This window comes from Schistocerca cancellata, chromosome 2 (genome assembly GCF_023864275.1).
Source record: "Schistocerca cancellata isolate TAMUIC-IGC-003103 chromosome 2, iqSchCanc2.1, whole genome shotgun sequence".
Lineage (NCBI taxonomy): Eukaryota > Metazoa > Arthropoda > Insecta > Orthoptera > Acrididae > Schistocerca > Schistocerca cancellata.
In genome coordinates, this window is record NC_064627.1 from 68,026,017 (window position 1) to 68,047,992 (window position 21,976).

General features: G+C 45.2%; 1 protein-coding gene across 1 annotated transcript in view; it reads left to right on the forward strand.

The window, feature by feature from the left end:
* Window positions 1–21,976, forward strand: part of LOC126150881 (homeobox protein aristaless-like) — a 1,095,272-nt gene that overhangs the window by 647,923 nt on the left and 425,373 nt on the right. The window lies entirely within an intron of this gene.

Sequence of the window (21,976 nt, forward strand, 5' to 3'; positions counted from 1 at the left end):
AGTTGACGGACTTTGAGCGAGGGCGTATTGTGGGCATGCGGGAGGCCGGGTGGACGTACCGCCGAATTGCTCAACACGTGGGGCGTGAGGTCTCCACAGTACATCGATGTTGTCGCCAGTGGTCGGCGGAAGGTGCACGTGCCCGTCGACCTGGGACCGGACCGCAGCGACGCACGGATGCACGCCAAGACCGTAGGATCCTACGCAGTGCCGTAGGGGACCGCACCGCCACTTCCCAGCAAATTAGGGACACTGTTGCTCCTGGGGTATCGGCGAGGACCATTCGCAACCGTCTCCATGAAGCTGGGCTACGGTCCCGCACACCGTTAGGCCGTCTTCCGCTCACGCCCCAACATCGTGCAGCCCGCCTCCAGTGGTGTCGCGACAGGCGTGAATGGAGGGACGAATGGAGACGTGTCGTCTTCAGCGATGAGAGGGTCTTCTGCCTTGGTGCCAATGATGGTCGTATGCGTGTTTGGCGCCGTGCAGGTGAGCGCCACAATCAGGACTGCATACGACCGAGGCACACAGGGCCAACACCCGGCACCATGGTGTGGGGAGCGATCTCCTACACTGGCCGTACACCACTGGTGATCGTCGAGGGGACACTGAATAGTGCACGGTACATCCAAACCGTCATCGAACCCATCGTTCTACCATTCCTATACCGGCAAGGGAACTTGCTGTTCCAACAGGACAATGCACGTCCGCATGTATCCCGTGCCACCCAACGTGCTGTAGAAGGTGTAAGTCAACTACCCTGGCCAGCAAGATCTCCGGATATGTCCCCCATTGAGCATGTTTGGGACTGGATGAAGCGTCGTCTCACGCGGTCTGCACGTCCAGCACGAACGCTGGTCCAACTGAGGCGCCAGGTGGAAATGGCATGGCAAGCCGTTCCACAGGACTACATCCAGCATCTCTACGATCGTCTCCATGGGAGAATAGCAGCCTGCATTGCTGCGAAAGGTGGATATACACTGTACTAGTGCCGACATTGTGCATGCTCTGTTGCCTGTGTCTATGTGCCTGTGGTTCTGTCAGTGTGATCATGTGATGTATGTGACCCCAGGAATGTGTCAATAAAGTTTCCCCTTCCTGGGACAGTGAATTCACGGTGTTCTTATTTCAATTTCCAGGAGTGTATTTCCCGGTGCGAGCGAGCAGCGAAACCTGCTGCTTATAGAGCGGAAACTACTGTACCGTTTCAGTACATACAATGCAGAATAGTGGGTCAGACTCCCAAGCGACAGGTGTCCGACGTTAGCGCGACGCTGCGATGCAGTTGCGTTGCGCCAATAGACCTACAGGGCCCTAACTCACTGAGACGCCACAGCAGGTCTGCTGGTAGAGGCGCCAGACAGAAGCATGGGACGCAATGGAGGCTGCCGCACCTGGCGTCTGCCGGAGTGTGGCAGCTCTGCAGGCACAGCAGCGGTCACGAAGTTCTGCCGGCAAGCCTGCCAGCCTGGCGGCGCTGCAGGTGGAATACACGACGGCGTATAGCCGCTCCAGCACCGGGACGCCAGAAGACCCGCCGAGCGCTGCCTGCCGCTCACCCGTACTTAGTTTTATCCGTCCACACGATCACTATGGTTAGTTTTGCACGAAATCTACAGGGTGTCCGAAAAGTCTTTCCCTGATTACATAAATTGATAACTCACTCTCGAAGTAAGATACAAATATGAGACTGGTGTCTAATTGTTTACATACTATCAAAGTTTTTTTCACTCATCAGTTAACTTCCACATGAGCATCCTTGGTAGCACGTAGCACATCTAGGCGATATGCCATTTCCGTCCACACATTAGCCAACATCACCGGATGGATAGATTCAACGACTGTGGTTATCCGTTGCCGCAGGGTTTCAAGATCTGGTACACATGTTCGGTAGACCTCGTCCTTGACATAACCCCATAAAAAGAAGTGTAACGGGGTTATGTCAGGAGAGCGTGGAGACTAAACCGTTGGCCCATCATGACCAGTCCATCACCCAGGAAAGGTCATATCGAGATAGGCACGGACGTCCAAACCCCAATGAGGTGGTGCACCGTCTTGCTGAAACAAGATATCGGGGTGATACTGAAGCAGCTGAGGAACAGCAAACAGTTGCAACATGTCCAGATACACTGCAGATGTGATGGTAGCCTCAGCGAAGAAGAATGGCCTGATAATTCGATCGTGCAATAGGGCGCACCAAACATTCACCTTTGGACTGCCTCTGGTGCACTCCATGACCTCGCCAGGGGGTTGTGAACCCCAAATGCGCACATTATGGCGATTCACTACTCCACTGACAAAAAGATAACCATCATCGTCCTCAATACGTGATAGCATTTCGACCGGAAAGTCATACCGACATGGACTGTCATTGGGCAACAAGGCCTGAACGATTTGCTCTTTGTATGCACGAAACAATAAACGTTTGTGTAAAATGTCATGGAGAGAGCTTTTTGGCATCTGTAACTCACGTGAGGCTCTGCCTACCGATTTCTTCGGACTTCGCAGAAAAGATTGCCTTACAGCTTCCACCCTGTCTGCTGAGGTTCTTGGTCGACCAGACCTCGGAAGGTCAGCAACCGATCCTGTGTTCTTTTCTTGATCTTCTCATAACAGGAATTACGCTCTTGACATCAGGTGGATTCCTTCCAAATGTTGTCTGGAAGTGTCTCTGCACTGTGGTTGGTGATCGTGTCTCATGGTACCACAGGACACACTGTGCCTTCTGCTGATTTGTTAACATGGCTTCTTGTGCACTGCACCTCATCCACTACTTACGTACTGCGAAAATAAAACAGAAAAAAACTTTGATAGTTGTAAACAATTCGACACAAGTTTCGTATTTATATCTTACTTCTAGCCTGAGTTATCAATTTATGTAATCAGAGAAAGACTTTTCGGACACCCTGTATTATCTGCGAGGTTCACGTGAGACAGAAACTTGGAACAGTCCATCTCAGAACTACTCAAAACAACTGCAAAAAGAAGGTGTTGGGAATTTCGAGGGTCGTAAATGAAGCTCAGGTCGAAGAATAAGCCTGTCTACACTACACTTGTGTTCAAATTACTTACAATAACTCACTTTCTGGACGCTGGCTGGCTGGAGATCGTAGAACTTTTGGATCCTCATTTTTCTCACAGCCTATTCCTGATGCTCCACTCCAACCACAAGACCTTTACACCACAGACAAAGCACGTTTACTATTCGGGCTACGTAAGTTTTTCTTGAAACCTACTTCCGGACTGAAATAGTACAGCTACATCTCCTGCTTCCGCAAGTGATGCCAATGGGCCAGATACATCATACACATTAGAATTATTTTAAGAAAAAAGATACATAAACAAAGCAGACAGGTTTCCCACTTCTTGTCGAAAAGATTTGTAAATTTGATTTCAGTCTATAATAACGCATGACTGCTATTCACAAAGTAAAGCCCGATCGATTGTAAAATGAATACGACAGTGAAAATCCGATGAAGCTTCGCATGATGAGTTGGACAGTATCCCTAATACGACCATCGATCGTATCACGTTGCTCTTTTCAATTCCGATCGCACAGTGAGTGCGTAAAGATGCCTGGAATACGGTGTATCGCGCCAAGTATGGGTACCTGTGGGAGATTTCGCCTTTCATGCAGCCCTCACGACATAACTATCATGCATTTTCTTCTTCATGACAATCTTCGGCGGCATACTGCAGGGGCAATAAGGTGGCTCCTGCAGCGTTTTCGATGGGAAGTGTTTCGTCACCCACCATACAGTCCGGCCTTGGCTCCCTCAAGAGTTCCCTCTCTGCTCGCATGAACCGCTGGATATGAAGACAGTATTTTGGCACAGACAACGAGCTGCAGATCAGCGTAGAGAATTGGTAGCAAGCACAAGCGGCTGCTTTCTGTGAAGAGGTTACTGGAAAGTTGGTACAATGCTATGGCAAATGTCTCAGTCAGAGCGGCGACTGTGTAGAACAGTAGTTGGAAGCTGTAGCTAATTGTTGCAAATGAAACATATTTTATTTTCGTTGTGATTTACATTTCGCGACCGATTGGATCTGACTTTCCAAACAGCCCTCGTATTTTTCAAATAAAATATGAAAAGCACTTCTGTGTACACTTTACAGCTACAACTAAAACTGTAAATGTCACTGCAGATTAGCTACCGAGTACACAGGCCACGAAAATATTTTCCTCTGGTGAGTTTACTTTCCTGGAAACAGTGACATATTTCGCCAGTTAGTCTCAGAAGATATCCTTTTCCTCGTCAAATGAACAAAATAACGTTCTCAGGATACTGGGAAATTTGGCACTACAATTTTTTAAATCATTAGAAAGCATGTCAAACAACCCCGTAATGTCACGATGAGCAATGAAGGGATTCACCAAGAACTGCTTTTCCTGCATTCCCTTTGTATTTCGAACTTGCACACAGAGCTCGTAGCATTTCTACTGAGCGGAGACTCAAGGCTTTCCTCTGGCATCTCTGCTGTCGTCTTAAGCCCCTCTTACACGATGCGCCTAAACCGTACACCAATTCATCAGCGTTCCAAACGTTCGTATTTGTTAACTACAGCCTGGTTCACGTCGACCTATTACACCATCCACGCGGTATACACCTGGCGCACATGCGCAATAGACGGTAATAGTGCGCGAAACGCAAACAGAACTATCTGATCTCTTGAAAAATCGTTCGTTCTGCCGCGTGAAACACGAGGGATAACGTGTGATATATTGGAATGTCATTCGCTCATATTATTTCTGTGAGCTAAAGCTTCATATTTCATAAGAAATCGTTTTTTTATCATTAATTATTAAGCAATCGTTATTCTCATATGTAAGTTACTACTGTTCTGAATTACAGACTCAGTAGCTTTATATTACAACAATTGGTTAGTGCCGCGCGGGGTAGCCGTGCGGTTTGAGGCGTCTTGTCATGGTTCGTGCGGTTCTTCCGTCGGAGGTTCGAGTCCTCCCTTGGGCATGGGTGTGTGTGTTGTCCTTAGCGTAAGTTAGTTTAATTAGTGTGTAAGCCTACGGACCGTAGACCTCAGCAGTTTGGTCCCACAGTCCTTACGACAAATTTCTAATTTACACTTGGTTACACAAGTACATGTACATCTAAATTTAGTATCTTGAACATGGAAGATCCACTTGTTTTTGGAGCTATTGCCCTGGCAGTAACAGTAAATCTTCGGATTGGGGCAGAACGGCGTCGTAAACGAAAAGCCAGAAGTTCTTGGGTTCGGCGCTGGCTGAAAAGAAGAGACGAAGCCAGGGGAATATATTCACTGCTTATGAAAGAACTGAGACCCGAAGATGCGCAACAATTTCGGAACTTCGTGAGGATGGACGTGGCCTGTTTCGAGAAGCTGCCGTCTAAGACAGGAGATGGAATTAGCAAGTGCGACACAGTCACGAGGGAAGCTGTCTCACCTTCTCGAAAGTAAGAATTAAATCATAAGTTAATACGTTTTGTGATCGTACCAGCCTAGATCACTGACAGATGCCCAGTTATGTTGCAGGCTGGTTGTAACGTTACATTTCCTGGCGCCTGAAGAGTCTGTTGTGTGTCTGGCTTTTAGCCACAGAAACACACAGCCAACCATTTCAGAAGTTGGCATGGATGTGCGCACTCCAATTTGCAACACTTTAAAGGTGGTGGAAAGTTTCTATGGGACCAAACCGCTGAGGTCATCGGTCACACTTTAAAGGATCAGTATTTAAAGGCCCACTTGGGTTATTTTTACGTATTTGAGATATATATGTGCCAGAGTTTTGCTGACCTCATCTGTCGCACTGGGCGAAACTGCACGGACTCTCTCGCCTTCACTGCGAGTATCTCTCTCCTGGTATGCTGAAATGAAGCAATAGATGCAGTCAAATCAAACATGAACAGTCGTAAGCTAAGGCATTAGGAAACTTCTTGGCAGATTAAAACTGTGTGCCGGACCGAGACTCGAACCCGGGACCTTCGTCTTTCGCGGACAAGTGCTCCACCATCTGAGCTACCCAATACGACTCACGCCCCGTCCTCACAGCTTTACTTCTTCGAGTACCTCGTCTCCTACCTAAGGCATTACAATACAGATAGAAATTCACCGTGTAACGTTACACGCATATTACTCAGAAGCAGGTCGTGCGGGTCATACATAGCCTTTCCTCCTTGTATACCGAATTAAGACGCTCAACGCCTCTTTGCTCCATTACTTTTACGAAGCAATCAATAGAAAAAATGCTTTCACGAACAGCTAGTATTAAAGAAAGTCTAACGGCTAGAAAAAATTTGCATTTATAGAAACGTACGTACTGAAAAAAAATGCGGAAAATCCCAACACGAAAATCTAGCCATGTAACAATAACCAAATAACAAGCAGAAACCACTGCGGTACCCCCTCCTACGTATGCGCGAGTTATCGCTGCCTACTGTGCATCCGGCGATTGACGGCAATTTAGAACTGCTCTCTCTATTCCATCGCTCGGATAATGTGTCTGTTGTCCGCCCCCGGTAGCTGACTGGTCAGCGTGACAGATTGTCAATCCTCTGGGCCCTGATTCGATTCCTGGCTGGGTCGGGAAATTTTCTCCGTTCAGGGACTGGGTGTTGTGCTGTCCTCATCATCATCCTGTCATCCTCTTCGACTGTAGGTCGCCGAAGTGGCGTCAAATTGAGACTGGCATCTGGCGAATGGCCTGCCCGACGGGGGTTCCTAGCCATACGATTAAAATAAATGTGTCTGTCATTTTCGTAGTTTCACCCGCTCTACCGCTAGATGGCTGTCGCGCTAGACCAGTACCGTTCGCGGCGGATCGTCGTGTAATACTTCTTTTTAGCCGGCGAGTGTGGCCGAGCGGTTCTAGGCGCTTCAGTCTGGAACCGCGCGACCGCTACGGTCGCAGGTTCGAATCCTGCCTCAGACATGTATGTGTGTGATGTCCTTAGGTTAGTTAGGTTTAAGTAGTTCTAAGTTCTAGTTGACTGATGATCTCAGATGTTAAGTCCCTTAGTGCTCAGAGAAATTTCAACCATTTTTGAACTTCTTTTTATACTGCCGGACCTGAGCGCTGTCAGCATAGCGGCCAATAGGCCTGCCGTGGCGTCCCAGTGCGGTGGGGCCACAGGAGAACTACTGACATTCTGTCCCTGCTGGAAGCGTACAAAGTAGAGATGGGGGATCCGCTCCTGAGCTAATTCATAGAGTTGAATCTTTCAAAGGAGTGAACAATCAGCGATTCAGAAAAAAAGAACGGTAGCTCCAAACATTTCCCACAGCAGAGAGAGAGAGAGAGAGAGAGAGAGAGAGAGAGAGAGTCGGAGCAGACCAGTAGGGCCTCTGCTGGTCAGAGCACACTGCACGCCACACAACACAGCCAGCGCCGGCCTCTACCCTGCTTCTGCCTTGGCTGCCTGCATTGTGCAGTGCCCCATTGGATTTTGTGTTTCACATATGCCGTACCCTCTCTGTGCTTCCTCTGCCGCGTGCAGTGTCTGGCGCACCTTAGCATAGCACTCCGTCGGCGATCGTTTCAGTCGCACGTCCTGCCCTCTGGGCAGTTGATGCGAGCAACAGGACAGAGAGCCTCCTAGTGGAGAATATAAGAACTACTTGCAACAACCTGCTCACAAGGGAACGGACGATTTGTCTCGGAGCCGGTGAGTGGTGGCCGTTCACCGCTCCCCCCACCCTCGGAACTCGTCCGCTCAACGCTCACCCCACCGTTCTCGACTCTAGCCAGAGCGTTGAGCAAAGCAACTCAGGTGTCACTCTGGTCTCTGCGGTCTTAAGCTCACGCAGCAATACAGCTCGTGTCTCGACCTGCTTGACTCAGCGCCTCTGCATCGGAGTTCGTCTCTACTGGATATTGTTCTTCGTGGTAATACCACTATGTACATTACATTATTATGTTATGTGTACATCATTTGTTTTTATTTTATTTTTATTTGTTTAAACTGATCAGATTAGGTTCCTGACGACTCCTCTTACTATAGGATTTTTATTATGGACACTCGAATTTACGCTTTAATTACGAGCGAACTGATAAACGTATCGCAAAATGTGATGCGCCAATATTTTCCTTGTTTTATTCTGCGTAAGGCTATATGCAGCACTTCAGTCTTACAGTCAAATTTATATATTTTTTTCTTATTCTGGTACGGATTTTGCGATTTTAGGCGTCTTCAGAAGGAAACGTTCACTTTAAAAATATATGGCTCGCGATGTATTTGTACGAGGTCAATGAAATTTTAATACATTATAGCCAAATATATTGTTAATGTAAATCTCAAGTTACAACATTTTCCGATCACCCAAAAAACCACGATAGTGCAAAATAAATCAATTATCAAAAACTTTGTCATATCGTGGAAATTTCAACGAACAATACAAAATTCTTACTCATTATCTGTGTTACTTCAAAATAGGATCAAATAAGATCGAAATACAGGTATAGTACTGGAATAAACCAAGTTTAAAGGGCAATGTGCCTTCCATTTATTTTCTATTGTGAATGAGTGGTGAGTCATGAAAAAGAGCTAGTTCATTTCAGGGAGTGAACAGTTCTGATCCGATCTCTGAAAAGAACAGTTTTGCCCATCTGTAGTACGCAGAGCCCTCAGAGAGCGTTGGGAAGCGCCCAGCAGCATGACTGTTCCCAGAAGGTAATGGAACGGCCCACTGTCGTATTATACTATTACACACGCGCGCGCGTCCGCGCTCGTGGAAAGCAAACACAGTGTGTCCCGGAGCGCCGGCCGTTCCCCGAAGCCCGGCCGGCCGTTATTACTCGTCATTAGCAGCGGCGGTAATTAGGCTTCCCGGCCACCTGGGCGGAACACACACGCACGCTAATGCGCTCAAAACACACGGCCGCCTCGCTTCCTAGCCTGCCTCCCGCCCGTCTGCCACAGACAGTGAGGAAACGTCACGTCGGCCGCGCAGGTAATTAGGCAACAGCTGACAGCGGGCCGGCCTGCTATACGGCGCGTCCGTAGCAGTGTTTCACAGGGGGCTGGCCGGGACCGCTCTTTCCTGTAGTGGTTTTTCATTAGCGCGTGACAGCTGCTGAGAAGCTGGGTTCCGCTTCTCCCCAGTACGTGTTGCATGGTGCGGTGTGCGTATGCGAGCTCGAGACACCACAGCACAATAGCAAGTGACGCGCCGACCATTGTCATTATGAAGTCGAGTTCACACACGCTGCAGCCAGGGACTGTTCGAGAACATTCCAGTCCACACAACAGATATATCATTTCACGCCCCCCACCCCATCTCCGGAACCCTTCCCCCTCCGCTCCCCCACCAATCCCACAGATTAGTTGTCTTCCTTGGGCTTTTACTGATGTCGTCCGTAAGTTGCACTTGCTGGACACAAAATACAATACGGAAATCTTAATAAAGGGAAGGTAACTGCATTGAAGGGAGTTGAGCCTATCATATCAAAAATTCTTGTTAATAACAGAATAACTGGACAAGGTAACAGTTTGACTTACTTAGAAACTATGAACAGAACCTGAAGAAATGAGTCATACACACTGTGCTGTCTTGCAATACATTTATTCCATACCGGTTTCGATCATGGTCCATCCCCCTCCCCCCTCCTGCTAGCACGAAAATGGAAACAAAGGCCGGCCGCGGTGGTCTCGCGGTTCTAGGCGCTCAGTCCGGAACCGCGCGACTGCTACGGTCGCAGGTTCGAGTCCTGCCTCGGGCATGGATGTGTGTGATGTCCTTAGGTTAGTTAGGTTTAAGTAGTTCTAAGTTCTAGGGGACTGATGACCACAGATGTTAAGTCCCATAGTGCTCAGAGCCATTTTTTGGAAACAAAGTGAAATCCGTGAATCCCAGAACACATTACATTTTCATGAGCATTATTCGTCGGGAAAAATAAGTATACTTACGAAAAACAGCCAGTGTAATAACTGGACAAGGTATACATGCTATTTAACCAGGACAATAAACTCCATCGCTGACCTGAAAACGTAAGAAAATTGATACTGAACGCAGTAATACATGTTTAACGAAGCACAAAACAACACTGAAAACTTGAGAACATTTAAGAGCAGCGATCACGCAGCAGAGCAAGAGGCAGTAGGCTAACGCCCAAGACAAATGAAATGACCCAGTTTCAGAGACATCACTGCTCTCCTACAGGTATGATTTTATGGATACAGAATGAAGTGGCGAGTGAAAATTTGTACCAAGGTCTGGAATCGAACTCAGGTCTCCTGCTGAATAGGCAGATGCGTTAGACGCTAAGCCACGTTGGCGCAGCGGTCAACACAACTACATGGATTACCCTGGCATGCCTCCCTCCTCGATCTAAATTTTCACTGCCTCCCCAGTCTACTTTGGATGTGCCAAGGTGCTTATTGGCTAACGCATGTGCCTACTAAACAGGAGACCTGGGTTCGATTCCCAGCCTTGGTACAGCCCTCACTCGCCACTTCATTCTATATACATAGTAACACACAAGAGTTGATTAAAGAAGCTACAAGCCAAGTTCAAAAATCATAGGTCAAAGAACAAGTTACGAAATATATGTGCAACGTAGTATAGTCACAGAGAGATACACATACACAAATCACAATAAAAGAAACATGGTAAAAGAAAATGGTATATTATGTAATATAATAGTCACATGATACTGTTATAGCGTTATATGATATTATAATGTCACATGATGAAAACAAACCAGTCATTTGGTGAAAACTGCCACATATCAAAATATACATAGACTTGTACAATATTATGTAATACAACAGTCACATGATGCTGTTGTAATGTCGCATGATATTATAATATCACATGATAATTAAAAAAAGAACAGATCATTTGGTAAGAACTACAACATACGAAAATATACATAAACGAGTAATGTTGAAACATTATAAGAGGCAGTACCACTAAAAGCAAAACAACAGTCAAAACAATTCCAACGTCAATTCCATATTAAAAGTTCGAGGATACATGTAATGAACCTACCGCGCGGGATTAGCCGAGCGGTCTGAGGCGCTGCAGTCATGGACTGTGCGGCTGGAGGTTCGAGACCTCCCTCGGGCATGGGTGTGTGTGTTTGTCCTTAGGATAATTTAGGTTAAGTAGTGTGTAAGCTTAGGGACAGATGACCTTAGCAGTTAAGTCCCATAAGATTTCACCCACATTTGAACATTTATAATGAACCAGTTGAGATGCCAAGGCTAAAATCACCTCCAACAGTGTCATAAAAAATGTAATTCTTCATTTTATTACAGCATGTGTGACCCTACTATCCACCACCAACCAATTTTATTGAACTAATTTACCAGTAGTCTGAACCTGCCATAGCCCAAAACACCTTATATTATCCAACAGCATCAGTAGTAATGTGAACCTGGCATAGACCAAAAAACCTTATATTATCCAACAGCATCAGTATGCAAAACCCAACAATGAATTTTACTCTCAGAAAATATGTACATATATATGATCAGAACAGAATGACCCCAGCTGTGAAATTATTCCCACATCATTAAAGTGTAAGAATTTACAAAGGAGGGTTAGGGGGACAGAGATGTGCCATTTTCATATTTTCTGTGTTGTTTTCTGCTTGCTTAAGTCCTTATTAGAAAGTTAAGTATTAATTTTTTATTTTTAAAGTCTACATTGCCGTATACTTTCCTGGTTATGTAGCATGTATGTCATGTGAAGTTGTTACAGTAACTATTTTTCGTAAGGATACTTAATTTTTTCGACGAATAATTCTGATATAAATGTAACGTGCTTTGAGAGCCACAGTTTTCACTTTGTTTCCATTTTTGTCCTAACACTGAGGTGATGGACCATGAACGCACCTGGCAGTGAACAGATGCACTGTAAGACAACACAGTGCGTATCACGCATTTCTCCAAGTATTTTGATGTTGTTGACAGTTGTCTGAAAGGTTCAAATGGCTCTGAGCGCTATGGGACTTAACTTCTGAGTTCATCAGTCCCCTAGAACTTAGAACTACTTAAACCTAACTAACCTAAGGACATCACACACATCCATGCCCGAGGCAGGATTCAAACCTGCGACCGTAGCGGTCGCGCGGTTCCAGGCTGTAGCGCCTAGAACCGCTCGGCCAATCCGGCCGGCTGTCTGAAAGGTTTTTTATGTTAACAGAACCTTAAAGAAGGGAGGTAGAAAGTAAACAGAAAGCTTTGTAAAACTATGGCTATGACGTCTCTGCTGTATGAGAGTGAAACTTGGACTCTCACAAAAAGGGATAAGAGAAAAATTGAGGCAGCTGAAATGATTTCTAAGAACAGCGAAAGGCTGTACACGCCAAGACCGAATTGCGAATGAACAAATTATAGAAGAACTGAATATTGAAGGGATAAACAATGCAACAGCGAAATACTGAAAAGGCGGAAAGAACGTGTGACCAGAAGAAAGTCTGACGAAACAACTGTGGACATACAGCCCGAGAAAAAGTAGAAATTGTTCCAGGCCCAAAATGAGATGGGATCAACGATATCGCTTGAAGACAGAAAATGCAGTTAGCCCAATCCCTAGGAGTGAAGATGACGAAGACTTTTGTCACTAATGTATGAGTAATTATCCCCACCCGTACCTGAAAGGTAGCGTTCACGGTTTCATCGCAATGGAGTTAGGTCAGAAAACTTGTGACAGCACCGATTTAAATTGTCGCGCCCGTCACTGAAATGATGTCAGATAAAAATATTTGCACAAAACTACGAGCCACACATTATTTATTATTTAACTAGAAATATAAAATAAAACTTTTGTTGTTACAAATACAGCGTGTATCACAAAAGCTGGGGAAAACTGACACAGGTGAATTATACCATAAGAGTAACTAAAAGAGTCGTTTTCGAGATAAATGCGAATGTGAGGTAAGGAACTGTTCCTAACTTCAGTATGATCTATTGCCATGGTTAATATAAATGTATGGGAAATGTAAAATGTTCGGTTAAACCCCTTCTAACAGGGCTCAAATTTCATCTAGAACCTATCATACGAAACACAACTTTGGAGAATGTGGTATGAGCATGTTGGGACACCGACCAGAATTTGCTGTTGATGTAAGACGACATCTATCGCTCAAGTATGGTCCAGGATGGATAGGTTCAGCAGCGCCTGTGCCTTGGTCTCCAATGTCACCTATACTCAACCATATTGATTTTTTTGTTTGGAATCATCTCAAGTGTGTAGCACTCTCATTGATACGGTCGAAGAACCAGAACAGCGAATTGTACAGTGTTGTCAAGACACACGGGCTGGGGGGGGGGGGGGGGAAGGGGAAGATGCGTTTGAAAGAAAAGCCGTACTTCACTGCAGAAACTGGTGCAGTGTTGGATCAAAATGCAAGAACGGCAACAGGTACCAATCTATAGCAAAATGTAACATATAACGTGTTCTAGCAGTATCGTATTTTTATTAAGGTAGCTCTGCGTGAAATTTCAACCCAATTAGATGATGACTTGATTGAAGAGGCTACATATCAAATTTATACCAAGCAAGACAATACTTCTTAATGAAACCACTGACGATTCCTAACAGATTCGCAGTTATTTCGCAAAACTCATTTGCAGACACATATTTCTTCTTCTTTCGTGTCACCCTACCTTGGGGTACGTTAAATTATTCACTTTTTAATGTATGTGGGTTTCTATTTCCCGGTATTGTTTCATTCCCTCTACACATGCTTTTCGTTCTTCTTCAGAGATCTGAGTTGTTCGCTTGGTTTCCATTTTGACTTAGGAACTGTCTTTCCTGTCTTTGTTTTTTGTTTTTTTGCAATTTTATCTACGAGTATATTTTCTGTAATTTGGAGTTCTTTTAAGTTCTTCTCGGTTTCCTTAAGCCACTTTGGTTGCAGAAGTAGTCAAAACTTCCTTTGTTAATCTATTTGGGTTCATTGTGGGGATACGTCCATAAAAATCGGTTCTTCTTTTCTTGTGTCTGAGAGTTCTTCGGTAGTGTGGTTAAGGGTTTCATTTCTGATGTGAATTAGTTTGTTGGTTTGGAATCTTGGAGCAAGGATTTTCTTAATATCTTCCTTTCTTTGACCTCCAGCCTTTCAATTAGGCCATGGCTTGGGATAGACAATGTTTCGTGGCATACAGGACTTACGGTTGGTTACTGAACTGTACTGTCTTATTTTTGGATTCAACGAGAGGGATTTTTTGCTATATGTATCTTTGGTGAGTTGGAAGACCAGCTCAGCTTTACATCTTCTAGATAGCATTGTTTTTTTCCTTGAGGGCATTCCAGCAGTTCCGTTCTCCAAGATATTTGAATTCTTTGACGACCTCTATTTTTTTTGTTCTCCTATTTTATTATCTGTTGGTGTTTTTTTAATGTTTGTCATTATCTTGGTCTGTTGAAAAGAGATTTTTAAACCTATTTTTTCAGCTTTTTTCTGTAATTCCAGGATCTTTTCTTTGGCTTCTTCCCAGGTCTTGGCTAGGAGGGCCATATCATCTGCAAAGGCTGGTCGATTGACTTCAAAGCCTTTGTTTTTTGTTCTCTGTCGGATTCCACTTCGGATCTTCGTGTTCCACCATCTGACTACTTTTTCTAGAGTGCAGTTAAATAGCAGTGGGGAGAGACCATTTCCTTGCCACACATTGGCTTTTATCACAAAAGGGTTGGAGAGTTCTCCCATGACATCTTCAGCTTTTGTAGTCCTGTCTTCCTCAGTTGCGTGTAATATTACGGTACAGTGATAATTTTTACTTATGGACCGTCTGACAGCAACTGAATAAAACACTGTTTCAGTGCCATACGCGTTTCGCCTTTATTTTCTGCAAGGCATCATCAGTGGCCTATGTACATATGTTTGCTATTTAATTTACATTTTTGTCACTGTACCTATAGGTTATAAACAGTTCTGGTGGTTGGTATTTCCTATTAAGTAGTAATGAAACTTCCTGGAAGATTAAAACTGTGTGCCCGACCGAGACTCGAACTCGGGACCTTTGCCTTTCGCGGGCAAGTGCTCTACCATCTGAGCTACCGAAGCACGGCTCACGCCCGGTACTCACAGCTTTACTTCTGCTAGTATCTCGTCTCCTACCTTCCAAACTGCTGTGGGTACCGGGCGTGAGTCGTACTTCGGTAGCTCAGATGGTAGAGCACTTGCCCGCGAAAGGCAAAGGTCCCGAGTTTGAGTCTCGGTCGGGCACACAGTTTTAATCTGCCAGGAAGTTTCATATCAGCGCACACTCCGCTGCAGAGTGAAAATCTCATTCTGGAAGTAGTAATGTTTTGAGCTGTACTTACAGGTTGCGTGGACGATTTCCTACGTATTACGCTCCTGTTGCATTTATGGTGTTGTTCTTCTTCTTATGAATTCCAATTTGCGTTTTTTTTTAACATATGCCACAGCACCATGAATTTAACACTTGTTTCGATGCAATGTTTTGGTTTCTGTAGCCAACTGTCAAATGTTTTTGCCAAAGATCGAATGTTATTGCCAAATTACACTCGAAATAAGTAGGAAATCGTCCACGCAACCTGTAAGTACAGTTCAAAACATTCTTCTGTTTTCAGTGGTAACTTGTTCGCTAATCATTTTTCCTCCATTTAAGTGAATATCAGGGAAATCAGAGAGACAGATTTTCGCTGAACTTTCATATATACAATGCTGGCACACAGCACAGATAAACCTGTCCCACCATAAGATCATTTGATGTCATAATCATGAATATATGCTACAATCCCACAATCGATGATGGTTCTATGCTTCTCAGCGCCTCAGATGGATTACAATATGGTAATATGCAAAGCATTGTATACTGTATCTCATTCAGAGTCCCTACAAAATACGTTTTTCTGTCAGTATAACTACAACATATACTGAGTATAAAGTCATATGAAATAAAAGTAGAAGTTGCTATGATGTCGCAATTTCTTCCCTTATTCGCATTGGAAACCTAAATTTGGACTGAATTTTCTCATATTGAGAACTGAGAAGTAACGATCTATGTTCTACTTGGGAAAAACTTTCAATAGCTAAGACCACACATACTAATTTTATTTTATAGTGAGTGAAATCTGAGGAGCGCGCTACCGTCTAGCAGGATTCATGCCTGGCGGGCCAAAAGTCTGCTGGAGTGTGTTACCATCTGGTGGCATCGAAGTAAACTTTTTCGTGAGCGCCATTAACAGTGCACGTTGTTCATCAATTCCATGAGTATTTGGCCCGTATGGTCTTTGCATCACGCCAGTTGCGTATGCGCAAAAGCACTTTAAAACGTGCACAACCCAAGGTGTGCTCGCTACCCTGTTTCTGCTCGCCAAGTTTCACGAACTCCAGAGTACAGTGCAATACATTTAATGCCGTGTATTTCAGAATACTGCATCTACGTTACGTTGAACAGCATTCAAAGAAAAACAAGCAACAACTCCGCAAGTTGTCAAAAGTTAGGGTGTTCACGAGCTCTGGTGTGCTCTTACACAGCAGCCACCACTAGATGCGCAGCATTGTCGCAGACAACGCTCGCAAACAATTGGAGAACGGTTTGTGGCGCTTCGCCTGTTTTGGCCTCACTAGTGGGCTGGCAGATACGCGTCATGCCATCTTGCGGGCATTATGTGCACTACTAGGCATGATTGCAGAGTCTAGGCCGCTTTCGTTCTATAATGACCATCTTCAGATCTGTGTTTTATAAATCACAGGTCTGAAGATGGCCATTATAGACCGAAACCGGTAATCTGTGAACAAAAGGTTTGTGACCATGACGTAAATTAAAAGAAGCTTATTCTATATACGGGTCACTGTTCGCGACAGTGTCGCAACTTCCGAAACTTACAGGGTGTTTCAAAAATGACCGGTATATTTGAAACGGCAATAAAAACTAAACGAGCAGCGATAGAAATACACCGTTTGTTGCAATATGCTTGGGACAACAGTACATTTTCAGACGGACAGACTTTCGAAATTACAGTAGTTACAATTTTCAACAACAGATGGCGCTGCAAGTGATGTGAAAGATATAGAAGACAACGTAGTCTGTGGGTGCGCCATTCTGTACGTCGTCTTTCTGCTGTAAGCGTGTGCTGTTCACAACGTGCAAGCGTGCTGTGGACAACATGGTTTATTCCTTAGAACAGAGGATTTTTCTGGTGTTGGAATTCCACCGCCTAGAACACAGTGTTGTTGCAACAAGACAAAGTTTTCAACGGAGGTTTAATGTAACCAAAGGACCGATAAGCGATACAATAAAGGATCTGTTTGAAAAATTTCAACGGACTGGGAACGTGACGCATGAACGTGCCGGAAAGGTAGGGCGACCGCGTACGGCAACCACAGAGAGCAACGCGCAGCTAGTGCAGCAGGTGATCCGACAGCGGCCTCGGGTTTCCGTTCGCCGTGTTGCAGCTGCGGTACAAATGACGCCAACGTCCACGTATCGTCTCATGCGCCAGAGTTTACACCTCTATCCATACAAAATTCAAACGCGGCAACCCCTCAGCGCCGCTACCATTGCTGCACGAGAGATATTCGCTAACGATATAGTGCACAGGATTGATGACGGCGTGATGCATGTGGGCAGCATTTGGTTTACTGACGAAGCTTATTTTTACCTGGACGGCTTCATCAATAAACAGAACTGGCGCATATGGGGAACCGAAAAGCCCCATGTTGCAGTCCCATCGTCCCTGCATCCTCAAAAAGTACTGGTCTGGGCCGCCATTTCTTCCAAAGGAATCATTGGCCCATTTTTCAGATCCGAAACGATTACTGCATCACGCTATCTGGACATTCTTCTTGAATTTGTGGCGGTACAAACTGCCTTAGACGACACTGCGAACACCTCGTGGTTTATGCAAGATGGTGCCCGGCCACATCGCACGGCCGACGTCTTTAATTTCCTGAATGAATATTTCGATGATCGTGTGATTGCTTTGGGCTATCCGAAACATACAGGAGGCGGCGTGGATTGGCCTCCCTATTCGCCAGACATGAACCCCTGTGACTTCTTTCTGTGGGGACGCTTGAAAGACCAGGTGTACCGCCAGAATCCAGAAACAATTGAACAGCTGAAGCAGTACATCTCATCTGCATGTGAAGCCATTCTGCCAGAGACGTTGTCAAAGGTTTCGGGTGATTTCATTCAGAGACTACGCCATATTATTGCTACGCATGGTGGATATGTGGAAAATATCGTACTATAGAGTTTCCCAGACCGCAGCGCCATCTGTTGTTGAAAATTGTAACTACTGTGATTTCGAAAGTTTGTCTGCCTGAAAATGTACTGTTGTCCCAAGCATATTGCAACAAACGGTGTATTTCTATCGCTGCTCGTTTAGTTTTTATTCCCGTTTCAAATATACCGGTCATTTTTGAAACACCCTGTAGGTCGTTATCGATTTGCACTCTACATATAGTGGAACACATCGCAACTGATGCGGTAGACAAGATGTACACAAGAACACCAATTAGGCGCAAGAGGGAACAACAGTAACACTGCTGGCCGCGGAATGCGCTGGAAAGAGAGTCCGTCAGCAGCGTGCTGGCCGAAGCTCGACGTTGGAGTGAACGGCCGGCGACCGCCCTGGCATTTGAGCTGACGGCGATCCGTTTGTAACAATGCGGGACAGGAGTGTGGCAGGAAGCAACTAGCAGCCAGCAGCTAGCAGCTAGCAGCTGCTGGTGCAGCAGCATAACGCCACAGGAGTGAGTCCGAAGCCATTAGGCGGTGTAACGAGGCGCTGCCAGCTGGCGGGAGCGTCTGGTGTGTGGCGGCTTCGCGGGCCTTTCAACTCACCTAATCGCCGCCCCCACCGCCCCCATCCCCCCTGCCACCGATCGGAAAGTCTGCGCCGGATATCGGTGGCGTGCCCTCGTAGTCTTAGAACCCGTACTAGACGGCACACCTCTGCAGCGGCGCCCCCATCTTACAAGTTTGGGATTGCAGGCTGGTTCGCGTTAAGCATGTCGGTTATCGTTCGAACAATCGGTTTTCGATTCCACCCGTTTTTTTCGTCTCCAGTTTAACCTGGATGTTAAAAGCGCTCAAAATAATCTATTTTCAGTTTCTTCTAGTAGAAGCTGACCTCGGGGAAGATCAGTTTGGATTCCGTAGAAATACTGGAACACGTGAGGCAATACTGACCTTACGACTTATCTTAGAAGAAAGATTAAGGACAGGCAAACCTACGTTTCTAGCATTTGTAGACTTAGAGAAAGCTTTTCACATTGTTGACTGGAATACTCTCTTTTAAATTCTAAAGGTGGCAGGGGTAAAATACAGGGAGCGAAAGGCTATTTACAATTTGTACAGAAACCAGATGGCAGTTATAAGAGTCGAGGGACATGAAAGGGAAGCAGTGGTTGGGAAGGGAGTGAGACAGGGTTGCAGCCTATCTCCGATGTTATTCAATCTGTATATTGAGCAAGCAGTAAAGGAAACAAAAGAAAAATTCGGAGTAGGTATTAAAATCCATGGAGAAGAAATAAAAACTTTGAGGTTCGCCGATGACATTGTAATTCTGTCAGAGACAGCAAAGGACTTGGAAGAGCAGTTGAACGGAATGGATGGTGTCTTGAGGGAAGGATATAAGATGAACATCAACAAAAGCAAAACGAGGATAATGGAATGTAGTCGAATTAAGTCGGGTGATGTTGAGGGTATTAGATTAGGAAATGAGACACTTAAAGTAGTAAAGGAGTTTTGCTATTTGGGGAGCAAAATAACTGATGATGGTCGAAGTAGAGAGGATATAAAATGTAGACTGGCAATGGCAAGGAAAGCGTTTCTGAAGAAGAGAAATTTGTTAACATCGAGTATAGATTTAAGTGTCAGGAAGTCATTTCTGAAAGTATTTGTATGGAGTGTAGCCATGTATGGAAGTGAAACATGGACGGTAAATAGTTTGGACAAGAAGAGAATGGAAGCTTTCGAAATGTAGTGCTACAGAAGAATGCTGAAGATTAGATGGGTAGACCACATAACTAATGAGGAAGTATTGAACAGGATTGGGGAGAAGAGAAGTTTGTGGCACAACTTGACCAGAAGAAGGGATCGGTTGGTAGGACATGTTCTGAGGCATCAAGGGATCACCAATTTAGTATTGGAGGGCAGCGTGGAGGGTAAAAATCGTAGGAGGAGACCAAGAGATGACTACACTAAGCAGATTCAGAAGGATGTAGGTTGCAGTAGGTACTGGGAGATGAAGAAGCTTGCAGAGGATAGAGTAGCATGGAGAGCTGCATCAAACCAGTCTCAGGACTGAAGACCACAACAACAACATTCCTATTACTTCCAGTAATAAACGTAAACTTACGACAAAGATTGAACAATCCCAATGAAGGTGAAACAGTAGATCATGACCGACATCGGGTTGGAGCCGCGGCAGAAATCTGTTTCATTGTGTCCAGCTGAGCCGGCCTTTGTGACCGAGCGCTTCTAGGCGCTTCAGTCTGGAACCGCGCGACCGCTACGGTCGCAGGTTCGAATTCTGCCTCGGGCTTCGATTTGTGTGATGTCCTCAGGTTAGTTCTAAGTTCTAGGGGACTGATGACCTCAGATGTTAAGTCCCATAGTGCTCAAAGCCATTTTTGTCCAGCTGAGACTGTGAAGGTGAAACAGACTGGCACGGTGACAGGGAGAGTGGAATGTCACAAGTGGATCACTTACGTTTATCGTCACTTTTGGATTGTATCAGTTTTTCACCCTGGAGTGACCACAAAATTGAAATACTACTGCACGTCAATAAAAATATAAGCAAGTGAATTATATTTACCTTCTCTTACAAGGAACTGGGGACTGATGACCTTAGATGTTAAGTCCCATAGTGCTCAAAGCCATTTTTGTCCAGCTGAGACTGTGAAGGTGAAACAGACTGGCGCGGCGACAGGGAGAGTGGAATGTCACAAGTGGATCACTTACGTTTATCGTCACTTTTGGATTGTATCAGTTTTTCACCCTGGAGTGACCACAAAATTGAAATACTACTGCACGTCAATAAAAATATAAGCAAGTGAATTATATTTACCTTCTCTTACAAGGAACTGGGGACTGATGACCTTAGATGTTAAGTCCCATAGTGCTCAAAGCCATTTTTGTCCAGCTGAGACTGTGAAGGTGAAACAGACTGGCGCGGCGACAGGAGGAGTGGAATGTCACAAGTGGATCACTTACGTTTATCGTCACTTTTGGATTGTATCAATTTTTCACCCTGGAGTGACCACAAAATTGAATTCTACAGTACGTCAATAAAAATATAAGCAAGTGAATTATATTTACCTTCTCTTACAAGGAACATAGGGAATGTTTTCTCCACATATGCTGTCGCAAGTTTATTGTGCCTCTTCCAGTTCTTTTAATCTATTAAAGCAGATGGAACGTTGTACTTCTTTGCTACCGCACTTCGTAAAATACTTGCAAACTAGGGATGACGCCATTCTGGAACAGAGCTGATTTTCGAAGACGACAGAGGAAAACTCCAATATAGACCACGGGAGGGGGAATGGGGGGGGGGGGGGAGGATGTCTTGCACATCTGACGTACACGCGAGGCCCAGAGGACGGGCAGGCCGTGGCACGTACGTCACAGCACGTGACGGAACAGGTCTTGCGGGTTCAAGCAGTCATCTCCGGCGCGGAGTGAGTAACTCGAAAAAAAAAAAAAACAACCAAGATTTGACTGTAAAACTAGGCGCTGTTCAGGAAACGTTTCATCTCGTTGTCATTCTCGAAATTAACGTCAAGCAACGGTTTCTACACCCGACGAACGATGAAGATGGCTACTGGGTGTCATGTTAGGACAACTGGGAGACACAGGTTGGGGGCGGTGAAATCTGGTAGTCCAAAGACAGCTGGTGTGAGAATCCGTCCTTTATAGAATGAAGTGGGGAGATGTGGTGGAGCAGAAACGTCACACTGGACAGCTTCTAGCTACCCTTTTAACTGACAACTGCCGTAACCACCTCTGGAGATTGCGGTAATATGTTGCTGTGATGTACAGCCCTTTACGAACATATGTTACCAACAAACGAT